The sequence below is a fragment of the Bos taurus genome, chromosome 23 (genome assembly GCF_002263795.3).
Source record: "Bos taurus isolate L1 Dominette 01449 registration number 42190680 breed Hereford chromosome 23, ARS-UCD2.0, whole genome shotgun sequence".
In the NCBI taxonomy this organism is placed as follows: domain Eukaryota; kingdom Metazoa; phylum Chordata; class Mammalia; order Artiodactyla; family Bovidae; genus Bos; species Bos taurus.
Genome location: NC_037350.1, coordinates 10,168,283 through 10,184,915, shown reverse-complemented (window position 1 = coordinate 10,184,915; position 16,633 = coordinate 10,168,283).

Genomic DNA, 16,633 nt, shown 5'->3' with positions numbered 1-16,633 from the left:
AAATCTACTGGAGCTATGGCAGCCGTCTTGTACCCATCAGGGGAAACGGGCAGACATACTAGTGTATTAGTTATCTATGGCCTTGTCACAAATTACTTCAAAATTTAATTCCTTCAAATAACATCTATGAACTTACGCAGTTTCCAAGCTTTAGGAACCTGGTAATGGTCTCTCATGAGGTCGTAGTCAAGCTGATAGCCAGGGTTGCAATCATCTCAAGGGTCGTGAGGATGGAAGAATCCACTTTCAAATGCACTCTCATGGTTGTTAGTAGGCACCAGATCTTGGCTGGCTATTGAGAGGAAGCTTCACCACCTGGGCCTCTTCACTGCACAAGATGACAGCTTTCTTCTGCCAGAGTGAGAGGTGCAGGGGAGTGAGAGAGAGTAGGAGACAGAGAGTGTGAACCCCCCGATGGGAGCCATCGTCTTTCTACAAGATTCTCAGAAGTGATAGCATTCCTTTTGCTATATTCACACCCCTCCCACATTTTACCAGGGCTGGTCTGTGAGACCAGAAGGTGGGAATTCTTAGGCACAAAGGAGGCTGGCTACTTCACTGAGGACAGCAGAAGAGAAAGACAGAAAGAGCCTGGGTCTTTGAGAAGATCGTTGAGTGACTGTCCCAACCCCCAAACCATTTGTACGTTTCCTTTTATATCAGATAATTGAATGCCTTTATTGTTGAAGCCACTGTGCATTCGACATTTGCTGCTGAAAACCTCAGGGCTAATGCAAGGACTAGTCAATACTTCTAGTAAGACATAGAAATGATCTTGAGAAGAAAAGATAAAAACTAGTCCTGTGCTTTCAGAGGAAATACTTTAAGGTATAGATAGTTATTATAGCTGAAATCTGATTCCTAAAAATTCTAAAATATTCAGTCTGAAAATTTCAGATGAATTTTATTATACCTTTTGGAAATTGTTTATCAACTATTACTCTAGTTAGAAGAAATAGAATATTTTTTTCTTCCTCATTTCCCCTAAAACACAAGTGGTGTCCTACTAATTAACTGGATAGTCCTCTAACATAGCACTTGACTTTGGAGCTGTGTGACTTGGTTTTTATACACTTAATCAACATATACGTATATCCTCTGTGGGGTGAAAGTGTTTACACCTTTTATGAAAAGTCTGTAATAATGATAGTAAAAGCCTTAAGGTGAGAGGAGAAACTTGACACCCTTGAGACGGGACAGAGCTTGCTAGGTTATGACATAACCCTGTCATGTTGTTCTTTCGTATGACCTTGAGATCATTCATGCAAACGAAATTACACCTTCTTCTCATTATGAAACAGCTCAAACATACAGTAAAGTGCTGAAAATAGAACAGCAAACAACCATGTACCTACCAGACGGATCGAACTGATCTTAACATTTTATCACATCTTGGACAAATATTTGCTTGGTTTTAAAGAAATGAAATATTACAGATAGAAGTGAAACTTCCTTTCCACTCTTTCCTGATTTTGCTCCTACTCTTCCTCCCGTGGGAAACCATGTCCCAGATTGGAAAGTCTTTCTCTTCCACGTTTGCATATTTTTATTACATGAATATGTTTTGTAAACAATATATAGTATTGTTTTACAAATATTTTAAATTTCATATAAGCAAACACATTGACTTATTCTGCGATTTGCTGCTTTCATTCAGCGTTGGGATACATGGCTCTAGTCACTGCTTTTGGTAACCTATTTTATGACCATGGGCAGTGTATTCATTATTCTCTTATTGATGGGCATTCAGGTTGTTTCCAGTGTTTTATGCTGCAGTGAGAACTCTTTATTGTACATTTCGCTTTACACGATATGGGAATTTCTCAGATCATAATGTGGGTTTATCAGTACCCGTGGGATTTTAATTTATGGAGGTGACTGAGTGGTGACATGGAAAAGCTAATGCCAATGAAATAAAATTTTTATTACTTACATCCTGGATTCAAGAAGGCTTGCCATGCCATGCATGGCCTCATGGAGAGGCACCAGGTTTGGTCAGGAGACAGATGGGATGAGGGGAAGGCATGACACAGAAGCTTGATTGTATTTTCTGCAAGAAAGGCAAGGCAGGTTAGAGAAAGAACTTAGGATTGACCTATTTAAACAGTGTCAGCAGGCTCTGGCCTATAGAGGTGGTCTCAAGGTGTCTGGAACGTAGCCCTAGGTGATTGGGGGAGAGGAGTATTGCTTCCTGAAGTATAACAGCCAGATGGAGGAGGTGGTTCAGAGTAAGGGCTCTGGATTGGTTACTGTGCTATGAAAGGTGTGCTTTGAGCCCTTTGCTATCACTAAGAATTGGCCTACCCTAGGAGGAGTGGTCTCTCCTCAGTAGGAAGGCCACAAATGCCAGAGCATCATGAATACATACAAGGGGACTCCCCGGCCGTCTAGTGGTTAAGACTCTGCCCTTCTATTGCTGGGGGCGTGGGTTTGATCCCTGGTCAGGAAACTAAGATCCCACATGCCCCCCCCCGCCCCCCCCGCCAATTATGTGTGTGTGTGTGTATATATATATATATATACACATACATACATATATGTTGTTGTTCAGTCACTAAATTGTGTCCGACTCTTTGTGACCCCATGGACTGCAGGCTTCCCTGTCCTCCACCATCTCCCAGAGTTTGCCCAAATTCATGTCCATTGAGTCAGTGATGCTATCTAACCATCTCATCCTCTGCCACTCCCTTCTCCTTTTGCGTTCAATCTTTCCCAGCATCAGGGTCTTTTCCAATGAGTCGATTCTTTGTATCACATGGCCAAAGTATTGGAGACAGCAAGCTCCAAAGTATTGGAGCTTCAGCATCAGTCCTTCCAATGAATATTCAGGGTTGATTTCCTTTAGGATTGACTGGTTTGATCTCCTTGCAGTCCAAAGGACTCTCAACTTATATACTAATATATATACACATAATAGGAAAATAGGGCACTTCTTCAATTTGACCAGTTGCCAAATTGCTCTCTGGAGTGGCTGTACTATTTTATAAGAGATCTAATAGCTTCCCTTCTCTTGGTATCACTAGAGTTTGTAAATGTTGCCAATGTGAAGGGTGGGCCTCCCAGGTGGCTCAGGGGTAAAGAATCCATCTGCCAATGCAGGAGACACAAGAGAAATGGGTTTGGTCCCTGGAGTAGGAAATGACACCCAACTCCAGTATTCTTGCCTGGAAAATTCCACGGGCAGAGAAGCCTGGCGGGCTTCAGTCCATGAGGCCTCAAAGAATCGGACACGACTGAACGACTGAGCAACGACAGTCTGAAGGGTGTGAACTCACTGTTGTTCCACTGATAGTTTCCTGATTATTTATGAGGCTAGGCATCATCTCGTATTTCGTGTCCTTCCAGATTCCTCTTCTCTGAATTACTTATTCTTAGCCTTTCCCCACTGGGGTGAGAGCAGTTAATAATGTGTAGTCACGGATGCTAATATTAGCTCCACTAAATGCATTGTAAATATCCTTTCCCAGTTTGTGACCTGTCTTTTGACTTTTTTATGATGTCTCTATGGTACCAAATTTTAAAATTTTAATGTAGTAAAATGTATCATTCTTTCCCTTTATGGCTTAAGTGCTTGTATCTTTAAGTCATAAAGATGCCCTCTTGTATTAAATAGAGTCTTGGTTATTTTAAATGATTTACGTATCAAGCCTAAGCTATTCATTTATCTCCTTTGAAAAACTGCCTTCTGGTTTGTCACCACGAGTTTTAAAATATTGGCTTGGTCAAAAAGTTCCTTCAGTTTTTTAAGTAAAAATAAAAGACATACTTTTCCTTTTCACCAAGAACTTTATTGAACAACGTGTTCACTGTTTTATTCCACTACCTCGTGCCATTTTTCAGACAGCTTCATAAAAATTCCATCTTCCCAAAATGTTTTATCTTCTTTAAGCGAAGAATTGTTCCAGGTACCTTTTAAAGTCTTACAGAAATTGAAATATTTTCCATTAAGAAAATTGCATAAAGACTGAAATAAATGGACGTGTGAATGTGCAATGTCTGGTGAATATGGCAGATGAATCAGAACTTTCCAGCAAGCTATTAACAGTTTTTGACTAGTTATCAGAGAAACATGCAGTCTTGCATTATCCTCGTGGGAGATAATGCGTTTTCTGTTGACTAATTCCAGAAGCTTTTCATGAAGTGCTATCTTTAGTTGATCTAATTGGAAGCAGTGGTGGTGGTGGTGGTTGAGTTGCTAAGTCGTGTCTGACTCTTGTGACCCCATGGACTGTAGCCTGCCAGGCTCCTTTGTCCATGGGATTCTCCAGGCAAGAATACTGAAGTGGGCTGCCATTTCCTTATCCAACTGGAAGAAGTACTTGTTGGAAGTAATCATTTGGTTTTCCAGAAGGAGCTCATAATAGAGCCCCCTTCCTATCTCACATATACATCATCCTCTTCTTTGGATGAAGACTGGCCTTTGGTGTGGTTGGTGGTGGTTCATTTTGCTTGTCCCACAGTCTCTTCTGTTCCACATCATTGTACAATATCCACTTTTCATTGCCCATCACAATTTGTTTTAAAAATGGAACATTTTCATTATGTTTAAGTAGAGAATTGCATGTGGAAATATGATCAGGAAGGTTTTTATCTCTTATGTGAAACTCAAACATCAAAGTGATGAACATAACCAAGCCGGTGCAAATGATTTTCAGTGCTTGATTTGGATATTTTGAGCATGTCAGCTATCTCTCATATGGTAATAACACTGATTGTTCTCAATTAATGTTTCAATTTGCTTGCTATCTACTTCAACTGGTATACCTGTCTGTGGAGCATGGTTCAGTGAGAAATCTCCAGCATAAAACTTCTCAAACCGCTTTGACACATTTCATCAGTCACAGCACCTTCTCCATACACCGCACAAACATTTTCTTGCGTTTTAGTTGCGTTTTTACTTTTCTCATATAAAGCAAACTATGCTGAAAATGTTGCTTTTTTCCTTCTATCTTCAATATTAAAATGGCTACACAAAATTCACCAATTTTGATAATTTTTTAAAAATGCACGCTGATAATGATAGCTGTCACAATACAATCTAACAAAACTGCTTTGAATCAAGTTAAAGACAACTAAGCGCTACTACAGCCAACTTACAGAGAGAAATGAATGAATATTTTGACCAACCAATAAATGCTTGCAGGGATTTATCCTGCAGAAATACTGATAAGATCCCCTCCACCTCCTCAGTATATGCACAGGGCAGTTAAATAGAGCACCAATTGTAATAGCGAAAATATAGAAAATAACCTAAGTATCTATCAGTGGAAAGCTAGTTAAATTAATTATAGTCAGTATTCATATGTCACATAATGTAATTATCTGCAGCCATAGAAAAGAATAAGGGAGATCTGGATATACTCATATGGAAAGTTCTCCAAGACATATTGGTAAATAGAGAGCATTAGAAAAAAAAAAAAAAAGGATCCAAAGAATAAATATAATATGCTACCATTTATGTCAAAAAGGGGGAAAAAAAAGATTCTCTGTGTGTGCGCACGGAAAATTTCAGATACAAAACTACTGAGGGTGGCTACTTCTGAGGAGGGGGACCAGGGTTTGAGGGTGGGAGGGAAACCCATTTTTCATTGCCAGTCTTTTCTGTTGTCATTGTTACTTGCATTACGGTAAACAAAGAAGAATTGCTGTAGGTGGTGCCATTTGCTGTAAGCTGCTATTTGTTTTGGCATTTGGAATATTCTGAGGTGAAGAGGGCCTTTTGTTCCAATAGCTGAGAAGAAATTGAATTATTAGAAATGGGGCAGGAGGCTGGGCATCATTGGGACAGTTTGATTACATGTGTTCTTTCTGCAGCTGGGTCTGAAGACATAAAGGGCAGTGCTCACAGACACGTGCTGGTTAATGAGATCCAGGCTTGCCTTTGTCTGGGGGAAGGGGAGTTGTCTGGGAACCAAGGGGAAGTGTTTGGGAGTCTTAGGCAATGACAGGTTGTCTGTGGGATGGGCGTGAGGTGGGGGGATACAGAGGGAAGAGGACGAAGGTTGTAGGCAGTTGGACTTGCCCAGGTCCCTGCAGCCCTAGGAGAAGCTGTCTGAGTTGCAGCCTGGGCCACCGAGGGCTCTGAGTTCCCCAGCTGCAGAGTAGGAAAAGGCTCTGCATCCCTCCCACAAAGGAGGAGGAGAGCCCCCACCTCAAAGGCACGGGCAGGCAATCCTCTGGAGAGGAGGAAAAACTAGGCTCAACCTAGAAAAATTCTTACCCAGTCAGTGGGAATTAAAGGCACCCCAAGTTTACCCTTGCTGAGATATGAGAAGGGAAAGGGATTGGGTCAGCATCCACAGAACAAAGATAAAATGTACCCCAGGGTCAAGTCCAACGACCTCCCTCAAGGCAGTGCAGTGTAGCTGGGCAGGGACCCGGGCTCTCTGGGTTCAAATCACTGCTGTGTCAATTCCAAGTTACTTAACATCTCAGTGCCTTAGTTTTCTTATATATAAAATGGGAAAATAACAGTCACCTCCTAGAGGGTGCCTGGCTTATGTGCTTACGAAGTATTAACCTTTGTAATTCCTCATTTACCACCTCTGTAAATTTCACTGTAGCTGGCACCCAGGGCAGTGACAGTCAGCATGTTGGGGGGTTGGGTCTGTATCTGAGGTGGATGCGTGTTAACCAAGCTCACAAACCTGACGAATAAGCCGTAACCAACTCATTCATTCACACAGGCCAGTGCTTGTAGGAGGATCCGTCATCACCTTAATCTTTACTCTTTTCCCCATGGGAGAGCCCAGACTCTACTCAGAGGCCCCTTGGGGAAATGAGGACGCTTCTGTGCTCTTATTTATTTCTCTGGCTGCTCCCACTGCGTGACTCTCTGCCTCGTAGGGGAGGGCACTTTGGTACCTCGGAGGCTGGTAATTCACGGTTGTCAAATAAATATCTATTGAATGAGTAAATGGTCAACACATGCTCCCTGACATAACCAAACACTGGAAGCAACCTGAATGCCCAACAACAAGTTGTTATTAAATCATGACCCAGTCACCCCACAAAACCAAAGATTCATTGAGAAGGATGATTTTAGCGATTGTATAGAAAGATAGAGAAATGCTTGTGGTGTAATCTTAGAAAAACAAAAGAAATCGAAATGGTCTGGGAGTGATGTGGTGATCTTGATATTTTGTTAAGTGAAAAAGCAAGATTCCAGAAAAGGAATACGATATGCCATTTGTGTGAAAATGGAGGCAAAGATTGTAAGACTTATCTTCTAACTGTAAGCACAAAATACTTCTGACCAACAAACCAAGTGACTGAAAACACCTGAGCCTCTAGGAAGGGGACGGAGAGGTGGACTGCTGGGAACAAGCCACTGACAAATTATGTGCCCTCTGAATGCTGAAGCTGAATGTGCTTCTGATTCAAAAAAATCAACTAATTTAAAATACTTTCTGGGGGAGTTGCCTGGTGGCCCAGTAGTTAAGAATCCACCTTGCAAAAAAAAAAAAAAAAAAATCCACCTTGCAATGCAGGGGACATGGGTTCGATCCCTGGCCGGGGAACTAACGTTCCGCATGCCCGCACACAGCAACTACTGAGCCCATGTACTCTGGAGCCCACATGCCCCAACTACAGAGAATGCACGCGCTGCTACGAAAAATCCTGCCTGATTCAATAAAGATCCCACCTGCTATTATACAACCAGGACCTGAGGCAGCCAAACAAACGAAAAAACCACTTTCTGGTACATAGCAAAGTAAAACAGATCAATACATTTTTTTTTCCTACTATATTCCTCAACGCTAAGGCACAAAGCTTTTTTAAACTGTTTCATTTATTTATTTTTGTCTGCGCTGGGTCGTCATTCCCGCACATGGGCTTTCTCTAGTTGCAGCAAGTGGGGGGCTACTCTCTAGTGGTGGGGGGCAGGCTTCCCACTGCAGCCTCTTGAGACTGCTGTGAGAGAATCACAAGTGGATTCTCTTGTTGTGGAGCACAGGCTCTAGGGTGTGAGGGCTCAGTAGTTGTGGAGCACAGGCTTCGTTGCTCCACGGCATGTGGAATCTTCCCGGATCAAGGATTGGATGTGTGTTCCCTGCGTTAGCAGGCAGATTCTTATCCACTGTACCACCGAGGAAGTCCTAAGGCACAACTCTAACTCACATTTTAAAGTTTCTGATATTGGAATACATCTCAATCAGTGGGCATTCCTAACAGATTCTTGGGATGGGATTTCCTGCCCCTAAAAAGCATTTACTAAATTAATACTGACTTTTAAAATCAATGATATTTTAGGATCAAGGAAACACAGTATATAAAAACATGTCATCTGGAACGAAACTGTAACAGTATAAACCATTGTGCGATGGTATTGTGGGGATCTTCCTTTCTCAAAATAGTCCTGACTGATATTTTACATCATCTTTTCAAAAGTTTTTTAAAAATATACTTTTTAACAGTTTTCAGGAGACAATCAATGGTTTTAGAGGGAGGGATCCCCCAGCACCAGGGTATAGATAACCCACTAAGCTGTTCAGTTCAGTTCAGTCTCTCAGTCGTGTCCGACTCTTTGCGACTCCATGAACCGCAGCACACCAGGCCTCCCTGTCCATCACCAACTCCTGGAGTTCACTCAGACTCACGTCCATTGAGTCAGTGATGCCATCCAGCCATCTCATCCTCTGTCGTCCCCTTCTCCTCCTGTCCTCAATCTTTCCCAGCATCAGGGTCTTTTCAAATGAGTCAGCTCTTCACATAAGGTGGCCGAAGTATTGCAGTTTCAGCTTCACATCTGTCCTTCCAATGAACACCCAGGACTGATCTCCTTTAGGATGAACTGGTTGGATCTCCTTGCACTCCAAGGGACTCTCAAGAGTCTTCTCCAGCACCACAGTTCAAAAGCATCAATTCTTCTGTGCTTAGCTTTCTTTATAGTCCAACTCTAACATCCATACATGACCACTGGAAAAACCATAGCCTTGACTAGATGGACCTTTGTTGACAAAGTAATGTCTCTGCTTTTTAATATGCTGTCTAGGTTGGTCATAACTTTCCTTCAAAGGAGTAAGCGTCTTTTAATTTCATGGCTGCAATCACCATCTGCAGTGGTTTTGGAGCCCAGAAAAATAAGGTCAGCCACTGTTTCTGCTGTTTCCCCATCCATTTGCCACGAAGTGATGGGACCAGATGCCATGATCTTAGTTTTCTGAATGTTGAGCTTTAAGCCAACTTTTTCACTCTCCTCTTTCACTTTCATCAAGAGGCTCTTTAGTTCTTCTTCACTTTCTGCCATAAGGGTGGTGTCATCTGCATATCTGAGGTTAGAAACTTTTCCCAGCAATCTTGATTCGAGCTTGTGCTTCCTCCAGCCCAGCATTTCTCACGATGTACTCTGCATATAAGTTAAATAAGCAGGGTGACAATATACAGCCTTGACGTACTCCTTTTCCTATCTGGAACCAGTCTGTTGTTCCATGTCCAGTTCTAACTGTTGCTTCCTGACCTGCATACAGAGGCAGGTCAGGTGGTCTGGTATTCCCATCTCTTTCAGAATTTTCCACAGTTTATTGTGATCCACACAGTCAAAGGCTTTGGCAGAGTCAATAAAGCAGAAATAGATGCTTTTCTGGAACTCTCCTGCTTTTTCAATAATCCAGTGGATGTTGGCAATTTGATCTCTGGTTTCTCTGCCTTTTCTAAAACCAGCTTGAACATCAGGAAGTTCATGGTTCATGTATTGCTGAAGCCTGGCTTGCAGAATTTTAAGCATCACTTTACTAGCGTGTGAGATGAGTACAATTGTGTGGTAGTTTGAGCATTCTTTGGCATTGCCTTTCTTTGGGATTGGGATGAAAATTGACCTTTTCCAGTCCTGTGGCCACTGCTGAGTTTTCCAAATTTGCTGACATATTGAGTGCAACACTTTCACAGCATCATCTTTCAGGATTTGAAATAGCTCCACTGGAATTCTGTCACCTCCACTAACTTTGTTTTTAGTGATGCTTCCTAAGGCCCACTTGACTTCACATTCCAGGATGTCTGGCTATGGGTGAGTGATCACACCATCGTGATTATCTGGGTCGTGAAGATCTTTTTTGTACAGTTCATCTGTGTATTCTTGCCACATCTTCTTAATATCTTCTGCTTCTGTTAGGTCCCTACCATTTCTGTCCTTTTTATAAACCTACAATAATCACCACTTCCTCAGCTTAGCTTAGTTTAAATAATTATCAGACAAAGCTCTGGGCCCTAACTCTACCTGTGGTTACAAGGAAAGACCCATTATCCTTGGACTTTTCCTGAGATGTCCATCTTCCAGGGATAGTTTGTCAAACCCGAGAAAACACTTACTTGGCCACTGTGGGTGTCTATTCCAACAATCAGTTCAGACCTCGAGTTTTGATCGTGTGACATGTGGGATACACTAACAACTGTCCAACTGATGATTTGAAGTCTGACAGGAATTGCCAGTTAGAAAATTTCATGTTTGCAAATTGCTACCAGCTCTTGTTACTCAAAGTGTGGTGTGTGAACAAGCAGCAGCGGTTCATAATGCAGACCTACTGAATCTAAGGTCTGCTTTTAACAAGACTCCCAAGTGATTCAGATGCACATTAGTGTTTGAGAAGACCTGCTGTAAGCTATCAAGTGCAATATAGATGTCAGATGTACGTCATTAATAAAAACAAAGTCAATAATAATTTCTTAATCTGTTTTCAGAGATCCTTACATTATCACCTCATTTGGTTTTTATAGCAAATTACTAAGAGAGTTTTTAAATCCTGATGTACAGAATGGGAAACAAGATTCAAAGAATTAAAGTGAAACTTACTACATTGAGTTGTGATTAGCCCTTTAATTGGGCAAAGGTTTGCTAATTCATTGCTCAGGTACTCCTGTGGTTTTTCGATGATGCAGACATCTGATGTCTAGCTAAATTGGGAGGTAAGCCCCTCACATCCCTTTGAACATCCTTTTCCCATCTCTGCTAGTATTGTGTTCCTTTCTCAACGCCCAGGACTGTCCTTCCCTCAGGAGGAGACAGATGATAGTCTGTCCGGCCCCTCTTGCTGCTTATCTGGGGGCCCAGAGTGGTCTCAACCTGGTCTCTACGTGGTCTCTACCTGTGGGGGCTGGGAGAGGCAGGTAAGGGAGTCTGAGACCAAGGCTGAAAGTTAAGTAGCCTCCACAGCCAGTATAACAGGTTGATGGTCTAGGAAGCCAGATGGGTCCTTACATCAGCCCTGTGAGGACTTTTGAATTTGGATTCCAATTAAAATGGCCTATTCTGGACTTCCCTGGTGGTGCGGCAGATAAGAATCCACCTGTCAATGCAAGGGACGCAGGTTCGATCCCTGGTCCGGGAGGGTTCCACGTGATGCAGAGTAACTAAAGCCTGCGTGCCACAAGTACTGGGCCTGCATGCTAGAGCCCGAGAGCCACAACTACGGAGCCCGTGTGCTGCAACTGAGGAAGCCTGGAGCCTGTGTGCTGCACAGGAAAAGCCACTGCAACGAGAAGCCTGTGCACCGCCACGAAGAGCAGCCCCCGCTCCACGCAGCTAGAAAAAAGCCTGAGCACAGTAACAAAGACCCAGTGCAACCAAAAGTAAATTAATTTTTTTAAAAAGAAGAATGGTCCATTCTACTCGGAGGACCAAGCCTAGGAGGAGATTAGGCTATGCTTAAAAATAATTCAGGATAAGTGAGAAAAGAGCAGGGACATATATTTCTTAAGAAACCTAATTATTACTTAAACCTAAGAGTTTATTTTTTAAATCATCACGTTGGATTATTGGCTATCTAATTGTTGCTTTGTTCAGCTGTTTGATGAAACATTGGAGTTTTGTTTCTAGAAAAGATGAGGAAACTGATTGCTTTCTAGCTCATTAACTGTATCTCCAAATTAAGCCCCTGTATTCAGACCACATGAGCTCAGAACAGGAGCAGCCTGCCTGGACTGTTAGGAACCTGAGATAAAAAGGAGAGTCCTGAGGGCTAAGCTCACAAGGTGGAAATAGCCATAATATACACTAAGTTCTTCCTGAATCACGTGATCCAACCTTGCATTTTTAATGTTAAATAAAAATTTTAGAAAACAATTTGGCTATTTATCAAGAATTGTAGTCAGTTGTGTCTTGGGTGAGGCTGCCTTCAATATTTCTTTGAATGAGTTATTGCATTTCTGAAAGTTTATGCTAAGGAAATAATCTAAGGCATTGGAAAAACTCTAGCCAAAAGAGCTCACCATGGCACTATTTTAGATATCCAGCACTGAAAACCAATGGCACCTGAGAGTAAGGAAATAGATAAATGATGTACAGTGTATCTACCACATGATTAAGTAGCCATATTTTAAGTGATATTTACTTTTAAAGTATATCTGGCAGGGACTTCCCTAGTGGTCCTGTGGTTAGGACTGTGCTCCCAATGCCAGGACCCTGGGGTCAATCCCTGGTCAGGGGACTAGATGCTGCATGCTGCAAGTAAGAGCCTGCAGCCATCAACCAAGATCCCAAGTGCCACAACTCAGACCCGGCACAGCCAAAAAAAAAAGGATATTTGACACTGAACTGGGTCCCTCTATTGCCTTTCATCTAATAAGTGAAAATGGTTGAAACAAATTTAAAAATGCAAGTCATAAGGCAAAGGTTATTTGTAGAGTACTAGCTATAAAATTTGGTCTAAGATGTATCAGGAAAGGCCTGCCCAGATGATCATAATCTCCTTTATCTATCCAAACCCAAAGCCCAGCCATCCTTCAAGTCCGGGGCCAGCTCCCCATCCCTCCCTCCTCACAACTCCTACAGTACAGGTTGGCCCTTGGCGTAGGCTGCCTGGTATAGTTGGTGCTTTCATTCAGTATGTATCTGTCTTGCTGGGATCCTTAATATCAGTGTTTTAAACCTCTGGGGTTTAAAACCTGGGGTTTAAACTTCTTTTATTCTACACAGCACACAGCTCAACCCCTGCGCCCGATCAGTCACCCAGCCTTACTGACTTTACTTCCAAGCTTTCCTCAGCTCTATTCTTTCTTTTCTGTGCCTCCAATTAAGCCTCATTTCTCACATGGATTCCTGCCATAATTGTAGCAACCAGTTCTGTATCAGTTATGGAGGCTTTAGGCTGCAAGTAACAGTAAAGTCAGTCTGCAGTGGTTTAAACAATGAGGAAAGGCTATCTTTTTTTTTTGGCTGTGCTGGGTCTTTGTTGCTGCATGCGGGCTTTCTCTTGTTGTGATGAGCAGGGGATACTCTCCAGTTGCGGCTTCTCATTGTGTTGGCTTCTCGTTGCAGGGCATAGACTGCAGGAGTCGCGCCCCACAGGCTTAGTTGCCCCGAGGCATGTGGGATCTTAGTTCCTGGACCAAGCATCGAACCCATGTCCCCTGCATTGCAAGGTGGATTTTTAACCACTGGACCATCAGGGAAGCCCAAGGCTGTTCTTTTTATGTGAGAGAAAAGCCTTTTCCAGAAAGGGCTCCAGAAGACTCTCTCTCAGTGGTCTACTAGCCAGCAGTGGGTCACACGCTCAGGCCTTAGCTGCAAGGAAGGCGGGGAAAGCCATCATTTGGCATTTTCAGTCTCATAGTGGGATGCAGACTCTGTCAGCAGGAAGAAGAAAAGAGTAAAGAGGCAGCTTCTGTTAGGGTAGGGAACCAATATACTTGGTTTAAGCCAAAAGCCCAGAAAACAATAATAGGGAACCAGTACTGTTAGCTCCAAACTCCCTGCCTTGGGTCTCCCCACTCTTTATTCAATCCCCAACACCGCCACAATTTATTCATTCATTCATTCAACTAATGATTAATTCATTGTATTTGTCAAGTTTGGCGAGTTTATGTTCCAGCAACAAACAGCAAGGGGGAAGACAGAGCATAGAGACTGGCACCACCTTTTACCTACTTCCATCTGAAAGTGACATTTATCGATTCTGCTTACAATTCATTGGTTAAAGCAAGTCCTGTGGCCACACCTAACTTCAAAAAGGCACGGAAGTGAGCTCATCCTTCAATGCAGGGTAAGCGGCACTAACAGTTAACCAAATCCACTGACTATATACTAAGAGAGGTGCTAGAGATGTATTGGTAAGCAAAGTATCTATTTTGAAAGCATTTTCAAAAGACTAGAAGGAATTGTCTACCACTTCCATTATGCGCTCAGGCTAACAACATCTAGCGACTTCAATTGTACCACATCTTACATTTTTATTGCATTAAAAAAAAAAAAAACCTGTCTGCCTGAATAGGCTGTAAAACCTTAAAGATGTCTTATCCTTCATTGTAAACCTCATTCCTACAATTGTGTCTAGTAGTAGTAGAAACATAATAAACGCTTGTTGAATGATGTATGAGATAGGATGGGCTCGGCTATGGAACAGGAAGCCCAGATGACAGTGGCTTAAACAAACAGGGTTTGTATTTTAACTTAGTGGGAAGTCTAACAGCCAGCAGCTGCTGGTTTCTCGGTTCAGTGACTTTGGATCTAGACTCCAACCTTACACGTTGATACACCTGGTTTGTTGGCTTTCCTCCCTGTGACTGTGCTTCTTGATCACAAAGGTGTTGCCACTGCTCCACATAATATATCTATTTTTAAGGCAAGAAAAATGAAGAAGAAGGGGCCTTCTTCAGGGAAGAAGAAGGCTGTACCTTCTATCAGGGAACAAAAGCTTTCCTAGAAGCCACCCAGTAGCATATGTCTCATGGCTAAAACATGGGTCACCCCAAGCTTCAAGCAAGTTCAGATTTTTATGATCTGGTTCTTTATTGATTTTTCATAAAATAAAGGACCCTCATCACTACTGTGTCTAACCATTATTGAGTGCATCTTCAGTTCGTGCTGGCACTATAGAATTTTCTCATTCAGTCATTGCAACCCTGTGACAGATGTATTATCAATCTATTTTACATATGAAGAAATTGAATCCCAGAGTAGCTTGTCTAACATGCTCACTTACCAGCTAGTATATGATGACTCAGGAGTTTGAACTCCAGTGTCTGGGTCCAGAGCCTGTGATCCTATCCTAGAACTTGTGAACTTGAGGTCTAGAGGGGAACAGAATGCTCATCAGACATAAGCCTTTTATTTTGTAGTGCTGAGGTAACCTGCTCAAGGTCACACAGCAAGCCCAAATCAGAGCCACATCCAGGACCCAGGAGTCCTGACCCCCAGCCCAGAGCTCTATCACACTGAGTTGCCGCTATTTAGAAATCTCATGTTAGTTCACTGATCTTTGAAAAGACAAAAATGCCAAGTGGGATCCTGTGGACAATTCAGTTACAAAAAACTATATTTGACCTAAGGTTTGGAAAATTAGAACAAGTTGTTTCCTTTTTTGGAGTCAAAACTTTGTGATTAGTTGGTTCAAACTCTTTTATCCATCTCAGTGGAAACTCTATTCTATACATAAATTTTTAGTTCTCAAGTGATAAAGAGAAAGGAAAGAATGTAATGGTCAGAGCCTCAGCTCGGGCTTACCAAGATTACTTTAAATTCCAAGCCCATGACCCAGAAATGCCTTATGTGTGGTGTTTAAACACGTCCTGTGTAACACCGCCTTGGGAAGCCTCTTGATAGATGAAATGTGTGCAGCTGGAATCCCATTTCTACCCCCAGCTAGTGTGGGAACCTATGACCTGGGCCCACTGTGAGAACTGAGCAGAGCTAATGCATAGAAAGCATCTGGGATACAAAATGGGATAAACCATGCCTAATTTCCCCTTCCCCTGTCCTCTCACACTTCCCCTGCAGACTCGGGGCTGAAACACCTCTAAATGTACAGTTTGACAAGCACCGTCTGCCTTACCACAGGGCTTCCTGTTTCAGATGGTCAGAGTTCCTTCTGTCGACAGGACTCAAAAGCCTTCAAGGGAAAGTTTGCTTCCGTTGAGAAGTCATTTTGGTGTGGCCTTTACGACCCTAGAGCATCAAGGTTATAAACTTAGGCTCTTGACTCGCACAGAGGCTCCGTCACTTCCTGTGTGTGAAGCTGTATAGCCTCCTTGTGTCTCTGTCTCCTTCTCCATACAATGGAGGTAATAACAGCACCAATCTCAGGGGCCTGCTGTGGGGATGAAATGAGGCCACGTGTGTTGCCCTGTAAGCACATCATTTAGGTTTGCTGAAGCCTTATCGGATCCTTCCGTCTGAGACAGACTGCGACCTGCGACCCTCTACCAGAGCAACACAATACAAAGAAACTATAAGGGAGTAAAACATAACTTCAGGCATGCTCAGTCAGGGAAATTATGAACAATAAGATACAAAAAGGCCACAAACCTTCTAGCCATTTCTGAGATGCTAGGAGCCAAAGCAGGATGAGCCTTGAGCATAATTTCTGTACACGGTTACCACCAAGAGGGTGGGCATACCCCCCGAGCCATCCCTGGCCCAGCCCCTAATCCTCCCCTACACTCACCCTATTCAAGGAACAAGCCCGCCCTTCTAGCAGAGCCAGCGAGGGAACCTGTCACTTGCTTTTGCTCCTTTGCCCTGTAGCCTGAGTCCCAGTAAAGCTTTGCCTGAATTCCTCGTCTGGCTTCTTACCAACTTCTGTTGATTAAAGAGTCCAAGGACTCGACCTGGTAACCAATCTCTTCCACGGCGTTTTTCATGAGTGTTCAGTGTGGGTTAGACAACATGTTCTCTGGTTCTTTTAAGGGTAAGGACAGCTGG